Consider the following 19,235-nt stretch of genomic DNA (forward strand, 5'->3'; position numbering starts at 1 on the left):
AATGCAAGTTTCAAAAACAAAAGTCAAAGCATCGATAGGGACGGAGAATGATTCAGAACGTTCTGCGATCCTAAATCATTCTTGTAATATCGATACCTGCAAACTAGCGTTAGTTAAAACAGATAAAAGAGTTAAGAAAAGCGTATCTTGCACCGTCGAGCACACATCTCTGGAGGGTAACCAATTTGTTGTTGTTGCATTGCTGTTGCTGACAACCTTCCACAATCTAAGGAACGTCGTCGATCAATGTTGCTACATCTCGAGCCTTTTTCTTGAACCATAGTGACAACCTTTCCAATCATAGAAAGAGTCGTCGAAGACTGCCTCATCACGAACCACTCTTCTCAAATATCGGTGACAACCTCCACAATCTTAGCGAATGCCGCCGAAGATCGCCGAAGACCGCCCATCTCGTGCTATCTTCTCAAATCTTGGTGACAACCTCCACAATCATAGAGAACGCTATCGAAGACCGCCCATCTCGTGCTATCTTCGCAAATCTTGGGTGACAACCTCCACAATCTTAGCGAATGCTGTCAAAGACTTCCCATATCGTGATGTCTTCTCAAATCTTGGGTGACAAACTCCACAATCTCAGCGAATGTCGTCGAAGACCTCCCATCTCGTGTATCTTCTCAAATCTTGGGTGACAACCTCCAAAATCTTAGCAAATGCTATCGAAGACTTCCCATCTCGTGCTGTCTTCTCAAATCTTGGGTGACAACCTCCACAATCTTAGCGAATGCTGTCAAAGACTTCCCATCTTGTGCTGTCTTCTCAAATCACTAGTAGAAAAATACAAAAAGGAAACCCCCAATAGGCACCGGTTCAGGCCAAACCGGTGCAAAAAACCGGCCTACAATTGGGCGGGGAATTAGACCAAGAACAATGGCACCGGTTCATTTCAAACCGGTGCCAAAAATAAAAAGGCCACCGGTTTGAACCGGTGCCATTGAACCGTTGCTCCAAAAAAAAAACGGCCTTTCCTTTATATATATATACCCTAAAAAAACCTAACCTACCTCCTTCTCTCTCCTCATTCTCTCTCCTCGGCACTTCTCCTTCTCTCTCCTCTAATCTCGATCCGCTTCACCTTCTTTCTCCTCTGATCTAGATCGCGCGGCGCCGGTGTTCCTCTCCTCCCCTCCTTCTCTCTCTGACCTCTCTTCTCTGTCCTCTCTCCCTTCTCTGTCCTCTCTGTCCTCTTCTGTCTCGATCTTTGACCTCTCTTCTGTCTTCTTCCCACCACCACCGACGCCACTAACCACCGCCGCCACCAAGTCCACTTATTTTCTGGTCAAATTTGAGGTTAGTGCATGTTTCTGGGTTTAATTGGTAAGGGTTTCTGGGTTTAATTATTTATATTATATGCCTTAATTTTTTTGGGTTTGATTGTTGTAATATTGTTCAAAATTGATTGGTGTAATTATAATTCATTGCCTTAATTTTTTTGAGTTTGATTGTTGTAAATTTGCACTTAATTGATTTTTCGAAATTTCTGGGATTAATTGATTTTCGAAAGTTTTAGGGTTAATTGTTTTTCTTGGTTAATTGATTTTCGAAAGTTTCTGGATTAATTGATTTTTCGAAAGTTTTGGGGTTAATTGATTTTCGAAAGTTTTGGGGTTAATTCAATGTTTGTGCGGTTTTCTGGGTTTTCTATATTGATTTTCTCTTTCTCTTGCATGCATGAGTTTTCTGGGTTATTGTTTCTTGTTTTTTTTTTTAGTTTTAATAATTTCTGGGTTATTATTGATGCAGGTGTTAATTCATGCTACAATTCAAGGATTCAAGACTTTTTTTTTTTGGAATATTGTTTTGATGTTGTAATTTTTATTTTTATTTTTATTTTTTTTATTGTTTTACAATTTCAATTTCTGAGTTGAATTTCATTATAATTTATTGTAACTTTTTAATTTTTTTTTTGTATTGTACAATAACAATTTACTTGAATATAATGTGATTTACAATTGTTTTGATGTTGAATATAACAATTTCGATCAAGACTCCGTATTTTACCATTTTGTTTGGTTCGTATTTCTGATATTTGTTAACTTATTTGTATATTATTTTTATTATTATTGCAAGAAAAAAGTTAAAAAAAAAAAAACAAAAACAAAACAAAAAGGCACCGGTTAACCGGTGCCTAAAAGAGCTTCCACTAAAAAAATAATATTTCGCGGAACTATTTAAGGCACCGGTTAACCGGTGACAAAAAGGGGGGTATTTGGCACCCCCCACATAGGCACGGGTTTAAACCGGTGCCTTAGGCCGGGTTTGAACCGGTGCCAAATGCGTTTTTTCACGTAGTGAATCTTGGGTGACAACCTCCACAATCTCAGCGAATGTTGTCGAAGACTGCCCATCTCGTGCTATCTTCTCAAATCTTGGTGACAACCTCCACAATCTTAGTGAATGATGTCGAAGACTTCCCATCTCGTGCTGTCTTCTCAAATCTTTGGTGACAACCTCCACAATCTTAGCGAATGCTGTCGAAAAATAACTTTACTTGAAGTCATCCTCAGTTGTTGCGATTATATTCCAAAGAAAATCACCGAAGACCAACGCTTGTCGATCTTTAAAGCTCGCTTGAACTTGCTTTAGCCAGTGCGCCGGCGCTTTTGCTGCTTGTAAACTAGTATGTCGATGCTTTGAATTGTGAACCTGTATGTCGGTGCTTTGAATTGTGAACCTGTATGTCGGTGCTTCCGTTGTTTATGAACCATTATATTGGTGCCTTTGCGATGAGCCAATGTTTAGGCGCTTTAAGATAAGTGAGACGATCTTTCGACAGGTCGATCACTTATTTGCGATTATAATCAAGTTGACTACTCAATCATGTCAAATTGCTTATAGGGGCTAACTGGCGTACCAAGGAACCCGAAATTGTTGTATGATGACGAAATAACCATTCTGAGTGGCTTAGAGTTCTGTCACCGCTACAACGCCTCTGGCGCCGCGATTTTGCTCTATCGCCAGGCGACGGCCTTGTCATCTGGCGCTAGAGTCGGGTCTTCCCTATTTTGATCCTGTTGCTGCTGTTCGTTGCTCAATTTCGCTTCGAACTTTGAAATTGATCATTTCCTTTCAACCAAATCCACTCAAATATTTTGTAAATTAAAGCTCTTCATCTTTAATTTTACTAATCCATGTAGTAAAATCCTCTTATCTTGGAAAAGTCTCTTGTGTCATATTCGCGGTTTTTTTTTTTTTAGAAAAAATTCGGGAATGTTCTTGCTTGCTGAGATGCACCTGCATTTTTTTTTTTAACTATAGGACTTTGCTCATCTCTTTAATTATCTTAGGGTAAACCTAAGGCTTAGTGTTTCTTGACTCATTGACTTGTCGTGACTCAAGGTATGAACTTGACTCACTGTGATTGACTAACTCGAGGTTGACTCGACTGCATCGTAATGTGATCGTGCGACTCGAAAATGCAAAAAAGAAAAAATTTTCTGTCATTTTTGTGGAGGGTACCGACTTTCTCCCGAAAAAGGAAGACGCTAAAAAAAAAGAATCGAAGGGAAGTTCTTTGAAGGTGCATGTTGAATGTGCTTAGTCAAATGTTGTTTGATAATCTCTCTCAAAGTGCAAGGATTAATTTATCCTAGGCTATCCTAGTTGACTCAATAATGAAAGTATGTAGGTAACTTAGGCACGGAGGCTAAGTACTTCATACTTTGTTATGCAATGATGATTGATGTTGATATAACAAGGCATGCTTCAGCGTTGTATTAAGATTTCATGACAAAGGGTTCCTACGGGAAGTATATTTGGTCATGTATCTGTGCAGAGTGTGAAAGTGACACTAAAGTTAGGCCGCAAAGGCTAAGTGTGTGGGAAAAAGATATTAAAAAGAGTTAGTGGTGGTGACTCTATAGGCTAGGTAGGCTAATGATGTAAGGATCAAGCCCCTAAGTCTAGCTCTAAGTGAAAAGGGATGAGCATTGGAAATTCCTAGATATGATCAATTATAACTGTAAATATGAATGCATTTTATTACGGCCGCACCTCAATGTGAGGTTGCCTACGTATTCGTTAGGAATCAGGCCGAACGTAGCTCTAGCCGAACCTCGCACAAGTGTGTGTATACCTCAAAAAGGTCTTTTTAAGGGTTGTAACGTGGTTAGGCTAAAGGCTTGAAGAAGAAAGGGATAAAAGGCTCAAGACCCTAGATAAGCCCCCAAGGTGTGCAACCTTGCTTTTGAATCTTTGTATTTTTTATGCTTGAGCTTCTACTCTTTTTTTTAGCTCTCTTTTCTTTTTGCTTTATTTATTTTATTTTAATAAGTCTGGTCAATCCCAATCATGCGGTCTATCACTCACTTGGCATTCATGTTTCTCAGGCACGGTACCGAGCACTCGATAAGAAACGCAATCTGAGACGTGTTCATATCAAAGACATGTTCATGTCAAAGACATTGGAACACTTGCTCTTTTGTACACTTTTATTTATTTTTTTTGCTATTTTAATCTTTTGAAGTCACTCAATCTTTTTAAAATTGCATAAGTTACACACTATCACATCCCAAGATTAGGTAGATGTGGGTTGAAGAAAGAAAGGTCAATCGTTAGATGAGGCTCAAAAAGGTTTATCAAAAAAAGATTGTATATTTGAAGGGTGAAAGATAATATGATGTGGCTACAAGGGGTGCCTCAAATCATTGGTATATCTTGTGCTTAGTTTGACATGGATTTTTTTTTTTTTTTTTTTTTTTTTTTGCAATGTAATGAAATGATCATATACAAAGAAATAAATGCTCATTTTATTAAAAGGGGAAAAGAAAGAATCTACAAAATTAATCTAAGGGAAAAGAAAGGTGCCTATGGTAGACTTATTAGGGAAAGGGTAAATAAAGAATAGAAAAAGAGGTCACGAAATCTTGTCGTTGAAGCTCGCCTCTTGTCTTGTGTCGTTTGCTTTATCATCACTCGCTCTTCTTGTTAATTGGAGGTATGGGAATCTTGTTATTATCAATCAAATGTTGGATAGCCTCCTTTAGCTTCCAACAGCTCTCAGTAGCATGACCCCTACCTTGATGGTACTTGCAGTGTTCATCTGGATTCCAACTAGGCAGTCTCTTTTCAGGTGCGGGATCTTAAATTGGTCCAATGGGAGTAATGAGTCCCTTAGCATGGAGTCAATCGAAGGCAGTATCGTAACTCATCCCAATGAGGGTGAAGTCTTTCCTTAGTTTCTTCTTAGATCATTGGTTATCCATGGCTAAAACTTCACTGAAATCAAAAGGTACTAACATTGTTACTAGAGTGGGCGTTTTCGGAAGAAGAAGGATTGTCATTCTTCTTTCCTTTCCATCCACTTTTGTTACTATTGTTAGTAGCTTTTTTCTTTGCAAGGTCATCTTCGATCTCGATACCTATGTCATAGACGGCTTTGAAAGTATTCAAATTGTGTTGATATTTTAAGTTCTTTGAATACTTTTCTGGGAGATTCTTGATAAACATCCTCACATTATCTTTTTCGGTGGGGACCTCAATCATATTAGCGGAAGTTTCCCTCCACTTATTGAAGAAAGAAGTAAAGCCTTCATTCTCTTTTTGACTTAGCATTTCAAGTTGTCTATAATCGGTTTTGACTTTACACTTGTATCTATCAATGAAAGCGCTTACTATCATTTCCAATGTAGAGGTTTTCTCTTTGTTAAGGGAGAAGAACCATTGTTGGAAAATGGTTTTAAGAGATAAGGAAAACAAGGAATGAAAGACTTTCTTATCAACCCCCTTGATGTTCATTATAGTTTCAAAGGCTCTTAAGTGAAGATAAGGATTATCTGTTGCCTTGAATTTAGGGATCTCAGTGGCATTGAACTTCTGCAGAAAAAGCTCCTTGTCCACCAAGACCCCTTGTGAACTAATGCCTTGAAAATTGTAATCACTAGACAGCTTGCTCAAGATTTCTTGCATAAGGTCTATCTGTTGTTGTTTCACAGGGTCATTGATTTTGAGGGCTAAAGCCTTCAACGCCTCAGTCACATCAGCCAATTGATTCCTAAGTTCATTGACTTCTTCTTGAGTTGCCATTATTTTTTAGCTTTCCTCTTTTGACTAATTGGTTTATGCAAAAAGTAAGACTTGAATAAAGAGGTTGTCCTTAATTAATTGGCCTTCTTTCCTTGACCAAGTACCGCAGAAAGGGAAATTAGGGATATTCACTGTTAATTATTTGACTCAAACTCTATTCAACATGCAATGGATGGAAGAAGGTAGAAAGAATGAAGGTCGTGATATGGAGAAAGCATGTAGATGAAGAGGTGTGAAAAATTAGGAATAGAATGTACCCCCAACTCAAATGACGGAAAAGACCGACTCATGCATGAACCTAAGACATGGTCATGGTGCCATATACTCAAAGTGTGTGCTAAGACTAGTGAGTGTAGGTGACATGTTAAGACTCTTGTGTAAGACCATGTGGCTAAACTATGTGACTAGACTTAATTAAGGACTTAATAGAGGTATTGTGATTAACAAAAAAATAGAATTAATTAGGAAACTGTTTAATTAGACACAAAGTGATGACTCGAGCAACATACCAAATTGTCGCCAAAACGACAAGACTGGCGCCGCACTGTGAAGTGTAGCGCCAAACGACATAACTGTCGCCAGGTGCTACACTCCATTGAGTGGCGCTGTAGTCCAAATCTCGGCGCCATTGCTGGAGCGTTGATCTGGGACTGCTTTCGGTATTATTACTCTACAGGGTATGCCTAAAGTCGTACTGGGTCAATTTTGATTAAATTACTAGACTTTGATTACTCAGATTAATTAATTAATTAATTAAGCTAAGTCCTTTTAGTAATTAAGCAGTTTATTTAATCTTAAACACAAGTTAAACAAACGGTTAGGAAAAACACATAGAGTACGCACAACAAATAATGCACAATTAGTCAAGTTAACACAATATGATGCAATGAGTTTGCAACCTAACCATGGCTCTAGTTCTCTAAAGTTTGGGATATGGGTTAGTCAAAGGGGGTCCATGGTTAATTGTCCGGATGCACCGCGCGGAAGCCTAATCGTGAAGGGTTGGCGCGAGTGGATGGGACACCGCGAGTTAAAAACTCGCTTCCATGGTTTGGTGAATTCAGCATTCTCGGATGTACCCTTTGTTGCACAGAGCGCTCAATCACGTAGTTGGAGCATGAATTCCCAGAGGGTTATGTCCATATGTATAACACATATGGGTTTCAGAAAAGTGAGAAAAACTCAATCAGGAAGTAGGATCGAGCAAACAGTTATAAAACTGGTCAAAATTAGAACACATATTTCTGGCCCGGTATTGGAAGAACTTGGCGCCAGCAAACAGAGGTCGGCGCCGCAATTTGGCTTTGGCGCCTGGCGACAGGAGTTGTTGCCTGGCGCCAGAGTCAAATCCTTGGCGCTAGACTTTGTTTCCTGATGCTAGTTCCTACATGCCTCAGCAGCTTTCTGTGCTCGATAAAATTTACTAGTTTCCCGCAGCATTATTTCGATCATAGTTGTGAAAGATAATCTTCAAATTTCCTACGTGTGAAAATCCTATGTTTTTAACTCATTACGGATGGTCTTTTCAATGAGATATTTTTTATGCATATGACAATAATGTTAATCAAAATTACGCACATGAAATACTTAGAACTTTTCGAGTCTCATCCACTTATTCTAAATCATTGCCGAAATAAATTTCAGGAATTAAAATAGAAATCCTCCCAGTGGAGTCGCCAAAAACTGTAGGGAATATTTCAAGCATTACCCCAAACTTGAACCCCACTGTGATCATACACTTAAGCATGGCGGCGTCCAAAGGGAAAGAATCTAGAGCAAAAGAGTCACCAACAAGTTTTAGGAACTTGTAAAGCGTTCACAGGGTGAAGGTTACACCCCTTAACGATTCAGGAGATTGTCAACTCCAATAGGTCTGGAACCATGACTGGTAGTTCGGGGATGAAGAAACAAATCCAACCTAAAAGAGATTGAACCTGCCCTAATAATAGGCCTCTACTTTATTCTGATCGTATTCATGTGCGCTTTCTGACTAACATGCAATCATTAGGTTAACCCTAAACCTGTTTATCTATGTTGGTTGAATATTAATGCACAAATAGAATTATTATTGGCGATCACTTAAATTATAATCAAATTAACCCTAAACAAGATTATTAATTATCTTTTTAAGCGTGATTACAAGTACAAATTCCATTTAAACATGTATAAAAGGTGTGATCAAGCAATAACAATAAATATAACATCAAGCAACATAATAACATTCATAATAAATAACAATCATAATTATAATCATTATCACAATAATTATAACAATTATAAAAAGAATCATGTTAAAGCATAATAATACCAAGATCCTAGGTATGATACTAACAAGATTAATAACAAACCATAGCATGTCACTAAACAATAAAAATCAAAGCTTTAAACCTAACATGATACTATCATGAATATTAGAAAAAGAATAGGAAACATCGCAGGAATCACAATTGTCATATTTGATATTAGAAATTATAGTTGTTACCCTAAACATGATACTAGGAAGGTCAAAACGCCCTAACATGACACTAGAAATCAAAATAACAATCTAGACATGATTTCTATATCATAATAACAATGCAAACAACTAAAGCACTTACTTGGATGTCTCGTATCTCTTTCTAATAACAAAATACACACGTTAGTAACTTCAAGGAAAATATAATTAAATTAAATAATTGAAAGAAAGTTTAGACTAGATTTGGGACCAAACCCTCAGAAATCAAACCTTTCACGTCTAGGGCGAAGGCAACTTCGAACTTGGCTAGGTGTTTCTAGATTTTGTGAATGCGGTATTTTGTATGCAAAAGGCTAGTTTAGAAAAGAAAGAGAAGAATCTTGATGAGAGTTGGTGAAAGAGAGAATTAGAGAGAATAAGAATTGATGAGAAGAATTGATGATTATTGATGGAATTTGATGGAAATTGATGATTGAAAACGGAGGTTTTAGGAGGCTATTTATAGAGAAAATCAGCCGGACGGATAGAAAAACAAATCAGAGTTTCAACGAGAATAAAACAGATTAGCGCCAGACGCTGGACATTAGTGCCAGGCGCTAACCATTAACGCCAGGCACTAATCTTGACGTCAGGCGCTAGAAACTAATTTCACGCGTTTTCTTAATTTTGGTAAAATTTAGCTGTACAGAAGAGCAAAATCGTATTTCCTTAAAAACACTTTTTCATTCTCATTAAAACTCTAAAAAGTCAACCAAAATCAATTTATCAATGCTAATTAAATTATGAATGAAAAGAACCTTCTAGAAGAATCTAGAAGACTATAATCAATTCTAATTGCATTAGGAATGATAAATCAATATTAGGCCCTCCTCTAGATCATTGGACCGCATATAAGGATCAAAACGGGCCCAGTTTGGTAATTTGGCAATAACTTCCTCATTATTCATCGAAATTGGGCTTATAATATATCGTTGGAAAGCTCTTTTCGTACCCGACCCAACTACGCTATTATTGGACCCTTGCCATGGACCAAACCAAACTGGATTGGCCGTTTTCTCAAAAATAGGTTTTCAAAAACAGAGAGAATGAAAAGAAATATTTTCAAAAACATAAATAAGAGATATTTTAATAAAAACATCCTCATCACTAGACTTTTCACACTTTCACTTCTTTCGATTATGATTCGACGCGAAGGGTACTTATCATCGGGTTTGGTTTTGGGGAGACACAAATGGGTGTCTACAATACTGAACATGGCTGTTTTAATCTCCTATGGAGTAAAACGTTTCTCGAATTTTTTTTTATCTGACTCTGTAATGCAGGGTAGCTCTAACTCCCTTAGTATTAGATTAATTTCCTCCTCTCCATTTCTTATAACACTTGGGTCATAAACCCCTTTTAGAAAGTCAACAACCACATTAGTAATGTTTTCCTGCCCTTCAACCCACTCACTATTATAGTCTTTGAGCATGTACATTTCGTTTTTGTTTTTTTTTTTGTCTTTGTTTAACTTGAGAAAACGTCAGCTTAGAAGACACATCCCCTTTTTTACCCATTCCTTCATTAGCCTTGTTTCCATTAAAAAAAGTCCATATTTTGCTAATGCTAGAATTTAAAGTAAGCATAAACTCATTACCTTCCTCAATGGTACTTATATTCATGGCTTCTTTTTCAAGAGTTTCTAAAATATTACTCCAATTGATCCGCCAAAACTTCTTATATTTTAAGCACCACTTTCTAATTAGAGGTCTTAGCTCTCGCAATTTTCGCTCCACAATGTACATTCTTGAGCCTTGCACATCATTTTACCCTAAATATTTTCTATTTGATAAGGTCTTCTGTTTATTGTTGTAGTTCCATTCCTATCATAAACTATAGCCCCATGATCTGAAACCGTGAAAGTTTGATGGTACAACCTTCCATTTGGGTAGTTATCTATCCATTCTTCATCCACAAAAGCTTTATCAATACGTTCCATCACAAGCTTTTGATTTTCCCTTTTGTTTGTTTAAGTAAAGGTAGGGCTAACAAAACTTAGTCCTAGCAGTCTTGACTCTATCCTCCAATCCATGAACTCACTCCATCCCCTGATAACACTAGTTCCCCCTAATTTAACACAAGAGTACTCTACTTGGTTAAAATCACCAATTAATAGACAATTTGGTGTAATTTTAACTAGAGAAAGAAGCAGCAACCAAACTTCACCCCTACCTTCTACAAGAGGCGCTCCATAAACAAACATAACATTCCATTCAATACCATTAGGTTCAACAGCCTTACAAACTACAACATTCTTAGAAGCAAAAGCGCAAGAAACATTAAAGTTTTTCCAAACTAAAACTAGCAACTCCCCACTAGCCCCTTCGGGGTAGATGTTCAAGAGATAATATATTTGGTGGCCAGAAGTTCACTAGAATAATTTATTTGCTTACAAATATTTGGTTACTAGAAGCTCACCAAGTACAAGTTATATGTGGAAATTTTAAGTGACTAATATCATACTATCAATGTTTTTAGCTAGTGATCCCGAAGATCACCACCTAGTGCAATTACAAGAAAGTTTATTTTGTATAACAATTCTCTTGATTGAGGCTATTGTATGTCAGCACATAAGAAATAGTATAAGAAAATAGACAATTTCACAATTCATGACCCCTATTAATATTAATCTCTAGAAGAGAACAAAATTTCATTATTTTCCAGAAGAGATAGAAATTTGTTGAATATATATGATTATCCCATGAGATGAAATTTGTTGCACACAAAATTATACTCTTAGTTGGTAAATAATTTTTCTCAATATTTGAGATATTTTACCAACTTATGGGGAAAGAATTGAAGTAAATTGACAAATTTATAAAATTATAATCAGTTGAACCCTCTAACAATACTTCGTAATGTTACATGCCAACTTATTATAGTGATAATGATATTATGTGCATACATTAAGATAAATCTTACCAATTTTTCTTTAAATCACTACACCTGAAGTGTAGATTGTATGATCGATTCCAATATAAATATGTGATGCATGGCAAGATAGTGCAGTTGATACTTTTAAAGTATAATAATAGTATATTACCCATGATAGGTGGTATATATATCTGAATTATTATAATAGATGGCCTATTATGTAAGAAAAGTTATAATGGTACCAATGAAAAATGTATTTAGATATCATTATCAAAATAGCATGCAAATTAAAATTATATCATGAGAAATTATATGATACAGGTATATGATGGAACCGATAAATAATATGCATATGCAGAAGGAATGTACTTGTGAATAAGTGGTCAGAAATATATGTTCATTTTGATGCCGACATGAAACTAAGATAATAATCAAAAGCTTATCATGGACAAGAAGTCCAACGTTATATGAATGCTAATGATAAAAAAGTTTATCATGGACTAATAGTCCAATTAGAAAATGGATTTCTGAAATCCACACTGTACAGTGTTTGAATTTTTGAGTCTTTAATTTAATTTATGTGCATGTTCGAGTTTTAGATTTATGCATTATTCATTGTATGTGTAGGATGTAGTTTGATTCATTATTTATCACATATATATTTTGTTTTATATTTTATCATTATTTCTACATTTCATATTGCATGCATTAGTTCTATACAACAATTGTTCTAAATGTGAATGATTGTAGTATGACGAGTTTATACTTTGATCCAAGAAAATTATGATGAAGACTTACATGCAAGAAGAAATTTATACATTGATTGGCTTATAATTTGATGAAAGTTTATATGATGACGATCCAATAACATGTTATGAATCATGCATAAAAAGTTCTAGAAGAACTTACATACAACATACTCAAATATCTAGCCCTTCAAATACTATATTCTGAAAAATGACAATGTTGATATTGTCATCAAACTCATAAAGAGTGTTAGTGACTAAGTTATTGAGATTTTAACCTGAAGTTTAACCATGTGAGAGTTAATCGACTTTCTACACATTGGAGAACCCTCGTATAAAATGCAAAATGTCATATAAGATAGTGGTAAATGCAACATAGATATTGTTCTCACAAGTGTGGAGAAATGAAGATGCTTCACAGTGAAAATTAGAAGATTTAAGTTCGATTTTATCATGGAGGATCAACTATCAAAGAATGTTATTCAGCTACAAGTGTGAAGTTACTAAGGGATTAGATTCATTATATTGGAAGATCTCAGTTTTGCATTCATCAGGGGGAGAAAATACGCGTTGCACTCTTTTTCCTTTAACCATGGTTTTGTCCCACATAGGGTTTTCCTGGTAAGGTTTTTAATGAAGCAGCATGTGAAGGCGTATTACAAAAATGATGCACTCTTTTTCCTTCACTAGGGTTTTATCCCACAGGGTTTTTCCTATTAAGGTTTTAACGAGGCGCAATCTTCGATAATGGACATCCAAGGGGGATTGTTATGAAATAGAGTTATGTATGTCCATTATGTCTTTGTAACCCCCTAGTTTTATTAGTTTCCTTTAGCGGTGATCAATGGGCGGGCCGGGGTCAAAAAAATTCGCCCATTTCTCGGGTAGGGCCGGGTCGGGCCAAGCTTTGGGCCAGAAAACGTGTACCCAAACTCGCCCAAACTAGTCAGGCCATACGGGCTTTTCGGGCCAATTTTGGGTCGGGCAAAAAAATCAACTAAGAATGCAAAAAATCAATTTCCCAAACCCGTCTAAACTTTTTAAAAAATCGGGCCGGGCCGGGCTCGATCCGATTTCGGGCTGGAAAATTCTGCCCAAAACCCTCCCAAAATCGGGCCGGGCTAGCGGCCCGGGCTCAGTGTGATTAGCTCTAGTTTCCTTTGTAAACCCTTAGGCCTTTACTTCCTTTGTAACCCCCTTTTGTCTTTACTTCTTTAATCCTTCACATAATGATGACTTTACACTCCCTTTGAGAGGTTACTACTTACTACTTACTACACACATATATATATATACACACTAGCTTATGGTCCCGTGCAATGCACGGATTTACCAAAATTTATAATTATTTTTAGTTCATCAACTTTTTTATGATTTTTTTTATAATAAGTATGAAAAAATTTGATATTCTGCTAATTATATTAAAAATTATGCATATCTTTTTAACTAATATTATTTTGCTTAAATTTTCTATAAGTTGTTACAAAAATGTTTTATTGAATTTTGGACGGAAAGATTGCATTTAAGTAGGAAAGAAAATATTATAGTGTATTAAAATTGCCTAAGATAATTTGACAAAAAATGGAAAAAAAAAGTGGAGGGAAATTATTTAATCAGATTTTGCCACGTGTCATTTTTTATTCGAAATGAGATCACGTGAGAACCAAGGTGAATAATAGGAACTAAGAACTCATCTTGTCCGTTGATCACGCTTCATCTAACGGTTGATATCCCACCCGCCTCATTAAGGGAAAAATAGGAAATTTGCACTTTGAATGACTACCCAAACATTTCATAATTTTCTTTTCTTTTCTTTCTCTCTCTTCTTCACCCTTTCTCTCTCTTCCTTCAAATTCTCTCTGGTGCGATTTAGCCATTGTTCTTCGACTATGAAATTCTTTGCATTTTTTCTTCAATCTTCGTCGCCTGTAATTTTGAACAAGTAAGTTATTTGTTTTTTTTTGTTTTTGATTTGATTAGTCATTGCTTTTTAAATTTCGATTAATTGGAATTTGAAATTAGCGTTTTTGCGAATTTTTTCCTCCATTTGTTCTTGGATCTTTTTTGTTGGTTATTTTTGAACAAGTTAATTTTATTTTGATTATCATTGTTGAGTTTGGTTTATTAATTTGAATTTTTAATTTATATTACGTGATTTCCATTGCAAAATCTAGGATTTTCATATTTTTTTGTTCCAGTATTTGTGATTTCGATTGATGTACTTTGTATTATTTCTTGTCTTGTATTTCGAAAACTTGGTCAATATTTTATCTATTTGAATTAGAGTTTTTCTTTTTTTATTTTGTTTACTTTCTCTAAATTAGGAGCATTTTGCTGTGATTTTGTTATCCTAATCACAATTTAACCTTCTTGCATTATTAGAGTGCTATAATATAAGTCATGAGCTGGTGTAATGTTGTTGTTGGCTATTTTTTTGCTACCCATTGAATCATGAGAGATTTATGCCATTTAAATGCTTATAGATTTTTGTTTTGCTTTTGAGTAATTTTTATTCTTTGAGTGTTGAATATACATTGATCTTTATGACAGGCCAAGAGGATATAGAGAAGTTGGTGCAGAAGTTGGAGGATCAAGTTAGGAGTTTAGCAGAAGGTTTTTTAATGGATACTATGATTTATCTACTTCATGGGTCGTTGCCCCCAGAGTTACAGGTTTGTTTTTTTAGTTTATTGGTTGATTTTTGTGGTTAGATTACTCCATATATATTGAAATGTATTGACGAACTATTGTTGTTAACTTTGGTTGAATTTATTGATGTATGGAATTTATTGTACTTTCTGGTTCCGCATTGTGTCATGCACTCATGCTGCATTGCTGCTAGTTGTATAAAATCATCTTATTAGCTCAATGTATGTGTATGTGTTCCCTTCTTTGTGTGTGTGTGTGTGTATGTGTGTGTGTGTGTGTGTGTGTGAGAAAGTGAGTGTGTGCACGCGCAACTATTAGGCATTTCAGATTAGGGTAGTAGAATGATCGTGTTGATTATTGTTGCCCTGCCACGCAGCAGCTCTACAAGCCCTGAAGCAGCTCTACAAGCCCTGACAAGGCTGCAGCTGCTGCCCTGGAGGCCTTGCCAAGAACTAGCATAAGGTGAAATAGGGGAAAGCACTAGCATTGCTTTAGTAGCTCATTGTTGCTCTTGTAAGAAGATTGTACAAGTTGCTCTTTTAATGTCTGTTTTTGCAAACAGACTAGTATAACAAGCAGGCTGAGCTATTTTGCAAACTGTTGCTCTTGTGAATTGAATTATGTATTACAGACTATACTAAAAGAGCGTAAGCAGACTATAGCGATTGTGAATGGCAAATTGAGCTATATTAAAAGAGTAGCAGTTTGTAGATAAAGGGAATTGCGAATTTGTAAATGATAGTCTGTTTGTACAGTCTGTCTGATATATTGCTCTTGTATAAAGTCTTTGTTTTATTGAATTCATAAAGTTAAAATATTAGCCATCAGTGAGGTATGGTCTAGTCTCGTTTAGTATTTCATGTTTTGAGGCATTATCTTTGTGTAAATGACAATATTGGTTATTTATTGATATTGTGGGGAATATGTTTGTCTCTTTTTTTATTACTTTCAATGTTAAATATACAAGCCTACTAGCTCAACAGATAGAGCATTGTGTAATTGCACAAAGATGTGGGTTCGAATCCCACGTAGGTTAAAGACAATACGAGTTGCAACAAATAAATTCTCGACAGACAATAAGCTTGGGCAAGGTGGATTTGGTGTTGTTTACAGGGTAATATATCTAAGTATAACAAGCTACATATTTGAACACCTTTAAATCAAAAGTTTTTGTTAGGTCTATCGGTTTTATTGGAATATACTCACACATTTATAAATCCAACTTTATAGGGAACACTTCCAAATGGACAAGAAATAGCAGTGAAAAGGTTGTCATCCACCTCAGGGCAAGGTATTGCAGAATTCAAGATAGAAGTTCTATTAGTTGCAAAGCTTCAGCATAAGAATTTGGTTAGACTCCTGAGATTCTGTTTGCAAGCACAAGAAAAGTTACTTGTCTATTAGTTCTTGCCTAGTTCAAGTCTTGACAAAGTCCTACTTGGTATCCTATGATTAATTTAAGGCAACCAAAATTTCAATTCTGTTTTTGTTTGTAGTATATCAAGATTTTGCTAATTAATTAAAATTGCAAATCAAAACAGGAACATATTATTGAAGGCAAGTACCCCAGTTCCCTCTCCGCTCTAAACATCTCTATTTCCTCTCTTCTCTCTTCCAAGTCACATGCCTGCTCTTCTGCTTACTCTTCTTTGTCTTCCTCTGATTTCAGAAGTATAGAAGGTGAATTTCTTTTCTGTTTACTTCAAGAAATAATTTATTTACTTTAAATTATTTTGAATCTACTTTTATTACTAAAAATTCAAATTCACTTATCCAATGATTAAATATATAAACATGTATATTAACTCACTTATCCAGTCAAGCTCACTTTGAGTAAATATTACCTACTTTTAAGTTAATATTATTTACTTTTGTGTTAATATTAATACTAGTAATATACTTTGACGATATTTGCTTTACTTTTTAGTGTTTTTTATTTGCTTTTAAGCTATTATGATTTACATTTGTGTACTTTTTATTTACTTTTGAGTAATTTTGTTCAACTTTGAACGTTGAATTTACACTAGCCTACTAGCTCAATAGGTAGAGCATTGTGCAAATGCACAAAAGATGTGGGTTTGAATTCCACTTAGGTTTGTTTATTAGATGAAACTACTTTTTTTATTCACTCTACTTTTGAAATTTTCATATTTACTTTTTGAATATTTCGATTTACTTTAAAGTCTTTTTTATTTACTTTATATTTATTTTATTTACTGTAGAGATCATAAATTATTTTTTTATTTACTCCACTTTGAGATTTGTTTATTTACTTTGAAGTATATTTTATTTACTTTTAGAGATAACCTATGTAGGATTCGAACGTACACCTCTATGCATCCGCATAGTGCTCTACCACTTGAACTAATAGGTTTACTTTAAAGGCTTTTTTATTTACTTTAAATTCGATTTTATTTACTAAACAACTTATCTAGAACTAACAGTCATAAAACTCTAACACAAACCCAAGGCTAGATGAATCAAAGACAAAAGAGGAGCAGGAGAATATAGGTATACTGTAAAGGTTTTTTTTTAATTTACTTTAATTCAATTTTTTTTTTTTTAACTTTTAGGACAACTAAGTTTTTGATTGCATACAAACTTGTTAATTCCAAACAACTTATCTAGAACTAACAGTCAGAAAAACTCAAACACAAACCCAAAGCTAGATGAATCAAAGAGAAGAGGAGCAAGAGAACACAAGCATCTATTAGAGTATCCTATCACCTACAATTCAATCCTATCATGACCATAAAACAGCAGAAATTTAGAACCATAGAGCCATGCCTTCAATGTCTATGCTTTCCTTTCACATCATCTTCCTCTCTAATTTCATGGACACATTCCAACCACTAAGAGAAGAGAGGTCATGAGACCATAGCAAATTTAGAAACTAATTATAACAAATTATTATTAAACTATGCCATCAATTAGAATACATATAACCATCAGGGGTCATTTCTGCAAGTGTGGAAAACATGCACCAACATCATGAATTAATTTTTAGTTTTTAAAAAAGATGACAACATTTTTGAAGTTTTTGGATTTAATGAAAAGTCAAGGCCTCCAAACCCAATTTATGGTTTGTATATTTTAGAGCTAATTTGATTTACTTTTTAGTTTTTTTGATATACTTTTGAGATGTTTTGAATTACTTTAGAATATTTTGTATTTACTTTTAGAGGTAACCTATGTAGGAATCGAACCTACATCTCCATGCATCTGCATAGTGCTCTACCACTTGAGCTAATAGGTTTACTTTAGAGTATTTTTTGTTATCTTTAAATACTTTTTTATTTACTTTAGACAACTGATATAGGAATCTACATTTTCCAACCTTATTCATCTTTTGTATTAAGAGTTGATAAACCATAACGCTAAACCACAGTACACCACACCACACCATGATACCAACAAAAAAACCTTCTAGATAACTCTGTTCATATTTCAAGCTAGAGACTTATTTAGTTACTTCTAGGGAGATCTAGTTTACTTCAAACACATTTAATTTACTGATTCAAGGTTTGTTTGAAACATCAAATATTCTAAAGTAAATTAGAACTGACAATAATTGAAGAAGAAGCAAACAAACAATGAAAGTAGTCATTCACGCACCAAATGAAAACCATAAGCTCTTTGTGTTTTCTACTTTTAGACAGGTTCAGTCTACTTTATATGATACAAGTTATATATATTTAAGGCCACTTTAAATTTAAAACTTGGTATTCAAATAGTTGTGCAATGAAAAATTGGAGAAATTAAGAACAAAGAATATAAAAAAATGTAAGAAAGTCACAATGCACTAAACAAACTAACACAAGAGCACACCTTCAAGAGCATCACATTCTAACTTAAAGTGTTTAAATCCAAGCCTCTTAGCAAGCCTCACTCCTATCCTTGCTACCAAAGCCCCACCGTGCTTTACAGATTCAATAGCAGATTCCTTGTGAACTGCCACAACAAGCAACTTCCCCTCCACATCTCGAATGAAGACCCCCAAGTCCTATGCCAATCCCCTTCGTAACTACAGCATCTGTGTTCACTCTCACCCTCCAATCAGCCTGATGCACCCATTTCTCATGAGACAAAATAAATCCCTCCCCTGTACTCACCCGAACAGACCCAGCTCCCTAGGAGACAGTAGAGACATAGAGTGAATATCACAAAAAAATGATAACAACAAAATTACAAAAATTACAATTTTTGAATTTTATTAAGGTTGCTACCCTGCCTGCCAAGGCTGCTGCTGCAGCTGCTGGGCCTGCCAAGGCTGGTGCTACAGCTGCTGGCACTACCAAGGCAGCTGCTGGCCCTGCCTGCCAAGGCTGCTGCTAGCCAAAATTCCCCGAAATTCTGCTTAAGAGAAACCTTGGAAGCTTCAGCCATAACTTGAAGGAACTGTTTCAGCTTTATCAATGAGCGCACAAAAA

This window comes from Chenopodium album, chromosome 2 (genome assembly GCF_948465745.1).
Source record: "Chenopodium album chromosome 2, dcCheAlbu1.1, whole genome shotgun sequence".
Lineage (NCBI taxonomy): Eukaryota > Viridiplantae > Streptophyta > Magnoliopsida > Caryophyllales > Amaranthaceae > Chenopodium > Chenopodium album.